General features: G+C 40.9%; 1 pseudogene; it reads left to right on the forward strand.

The window, feature by feature from the left end:
• The first annotated feature begins 572 nt into the window (after window positions 1-572).
• On the forward strand, window positions 573-2467 carry LOC109449805 (voltage-dependent calcium channel subunit alpha-2/delta-1; annotated as a pseudogene).
• The last annotated feature ends 1082 nt before the right edge of the window (window positions 2468-3549 follow it).

Genomic DNA, 3549 nt, shown 5'->3' on the forward strand with positions numbered 1-3549 from the left:
TAGTCACCTTCACTTCTACGTTACCCCTCATATTGAAAAAAACCCAACCAACTACTTCCTGTAAGTAAAAATTATATAATAATTCCCTGAGCATTTACATTGAACTAAACACTTGGCTTATTGCTTTTATATCATTTGTTTTTAGTACTTTGTTTAACATACACTTATGTTATTATTATTTGGCAGTAACTGGTTTAAGCTCTTTACAAGTATTAACATATTTAATTCAGAAAACAAAACCAAAAAACTTAGGTTGGTACAATCATTAAACCTGTTTTACAAATGCTGAAGTTAGGCACAGGCACATCAAGTAACTAGCCTAACATCACAACCTAGTAAGTGGTGAGGCTGGGATTTGAACCCAGGCAGTCTGTCTCTAGAATCACTGCTCTTAACCACTGTGCTGTCCTCCCACATTCCCAGCATGTGGCATCTACCATTCTATGGATGCTTTACACCATGTAGTCCTCAAAACTAGTATATGAAGTAATGTTTCAGTCTGAACACTTTCAGGGCAAGTGTCTAAAACTCAGGGAGCACTCATTTAAACAACATTGAGGCAGGTTGGAAGGATGTTATCACAGCCCAGAACTGAAGCAAGAGCCATGGGAACAAGAGCAGCACTGGAGACCTCAGGGGTCAGAAGAGGGACTCCATCACTGTCAGTTTATCTTCTCATGTTTTCTCTCTTTTTCTAACAGTTACTTTCTTTTTCTTTTTCTTTTACTTATATGAGACTTTCTCCAGACTATAAAAAACATAGATCAGGCTTTCTCTAGAATCACATACTTTAGCAACTTGACCAGAGGATCTTTCCTTACCAGCTCTACATAAAAACAGTCCAGAAAGATGTATGATTTGTCCCCTGCTTAGGACTCCATGGCATCCCTGTGGCCAGCAGGATGGAATTTCACAATTGGACAGTCTGTGTCAAGTGTCCAATCTTAAAGCTTGGGGATGAGGTTGTGTTTATCTCTACTCACCAAAACCAGCAGTTTCCTTAAAAGGAGGTTTGGCTTGGGCAAAAGACAGGGCCAGTTCTGATTTGGATTGACTCAATTATTTGTTTCTTCTATAAATGAGTGCTATTATTGTCCCATTTTACCAGACTGTGCAACAAAGAAGCTGCTGAGTCAGGACTTAAGCTGAACCAGGTCAACTGAAAACAATGTCCCAGCTCTTAATAATTAGGCACTTTTTATTATGAGTTTGTCTGTGTGGTATAGTTGCATTGACTCATACTGACTGAGTTAAGATATTTACTGTTTACTATGCGTTTCAAAAATGAAAAGAAACTAACATCTCTGATAATCTACATTGAGCTAAGCACCTTTCTAAGTGGTTTAGCATATGATCTTATTTTTTTATCTCATATTAATTCCGAGAAGGGGGTATGTATTTTTGTTTATTTCACAGACCACTTGATGTATGATAAGTAATGAGCCCAAGTTCATACATCCAGTTAGATATAGAACAATAACTTCAACAGAGAGATTTTTCATATACCCATAGTATTACAATACATCAGAGATTTCCATGCTTTTAAATACATGAACCAGCAAAATATTGAAAAAAAGAAAATGAGGGAACTGACATGAGCTGCATTTTTTTTTTTTGGCCAGGTTAGGACATACAAAAACAAACAAATTAAAACAAAGAAGTAGAGGTCAGAGGAGCCGTTCCCTTCAGCAGTCACTATCAAGTCATGGCTGGATAAGATGCAAGAAGACCTTGTCACCTTGGTGAAAACAGCAAATGGAGTCAATCGGCTTGTTGATATTTATGAGAAATACCAATATTTGTATACTGTAGAACCAAATAACGCACTCCAGCTGGTGGAAAATGCATCCAGGGATATTGAGAAACTTCTATGCAACAGATATAAAGCCACGGTGCACCTGGTTTTGTAAGCAGAGAAAGTTCAAGCAGCCTACCAGGGAAGGGAGGATTTTGCAAGCAATGAAGTTATCTATCACAATGCAAAAGATAGTCTCTATCCTGAAAACAATGACAGTGAGCCAGGCAATCAGAAGATAAAACCCGTTTTTATCAAAGATGCTAATTTTAGAAGACAAATATCCAATCAGCATGCAGCAGTTCATATTCCCACCAACATCTATGAGGGCTCAACAACTGTGTTAAATGAACTCAACTGGACAAGTGCCTTAGATCAAATTTTCAAAAAAAATCAAGATGAATATCCTTCATTGTTGGGGCAGGTGTTTGGCAGTGCCACAAGCCTGACCTGATACTACTCAGCTTCTCATGGGTTGATAACAGCAGAATTCCAAACAAGATCGACCTTTACGATGTATGCTGAAAACCTTGGTATATCCAAGGAGCTGCATCTCCTAAAGTCATGCTTATTCTGATTGATGTGAGTGGAAGTGTTAATGGATTGAAACTTAAACTGCTCTGAACATCCATCTCCAAAATGATGGAAACCATCTCAGATGACAATTTTTGATTGTAGCTTCAAATAATCATTAGTACATTTTCATGATTCAAAAGTCACTAAATGATGTTGTGATCATACTAGTCCAGAAAATAGATTTGCCCTTCAGAAAATCAATACATATTTTCTGGTTAAGATGGCAGAGCAGGTAAATGCTGTGCTCGCCTCCTCTCAGGACCACATCAATTAAAACTACACTACATAACAACCATCATTGAGAATCATCTTAAATCTAGCTAAACAAAAGTCCCACAGGTACGAACATACAGAAGTCACCTCGAGACTGGTAGGAGGGGCAGAGATACTGAACGGGCTGGTTCCCACACCCACGTGTCACCATTAAAAATCAGGAGGGATTTTTCTCCTGCAGAGGTTCCCCCTGAAGAGTGAGGGGTCCCACACCAGGCTCCCCAGCCCAGGGTCCCAGTGCCAGGGAAAGAAGACTCCCAGCAGAGATTGTGGCTAAGTGAAACCAGGGCAGCTGGAGTCCCAGGCAAGTCTCTTAAAAGTACTACACATGGACTTATTCACTGACGGACTCACTCGCTCTGAATTCCAGCACTGAAACAGCAGCTCAAAAGGTGCCAGGGACATATTGGGAGAAACTGAATTGTCTGGCTTCAGAATGAGGGCTGGGGGGTGGGCAGCTTTCTCCAGGAGCAAACAGCTGTCAGAAGCCATTGTTTACTTGTTAAGCCCTCCCACTCCCTGCATGCAGACATAGGCAGATGCCATCTCTGAGTCTCCATCAAACTGGTTATCACCTGTCATCTGCCCTACCCTACTGATTCCCTGAGACTATGCCCCACCCAACATTCCAGCACACAAAAGCCGCTTCCAGTGGCTTTTCCATAAAAACTGTTTTAGCTCATGCTGTGGGCTTTCATAAAATCTCACAAAGACTCATAAAACCCAAACAAGCAGCATCTGGCTTCAGTGTGTCCCATACATCTGGCTGAGTAGCCTTAAGTCTGGCACTAGCGACAGCAAGTCTTGATTCACAGATTAGCCTCTCAGGGTACCCCTAATCCTAGTGTGGGCAACTGTCATCTGTGGATTGCTTCATGGCTCATACCAGGAGGCCCCAGGCAGAG

The sequence above is a fragment of the Rhinolophus sinicus genome, linkage group LG04 (genome assembly GCF_036562045.2).
Source record: "Rhinolophus sinicus isolate RSC01 linkage group LG04, ASM3656204v1, whole genome shotgun sequence".
NCBI lineage: Eukaryota > Metazoa > Chordata > Mammalia > Chiroptera > Rhinolophidae > Rhinolophus > Rhinolophus sinicus.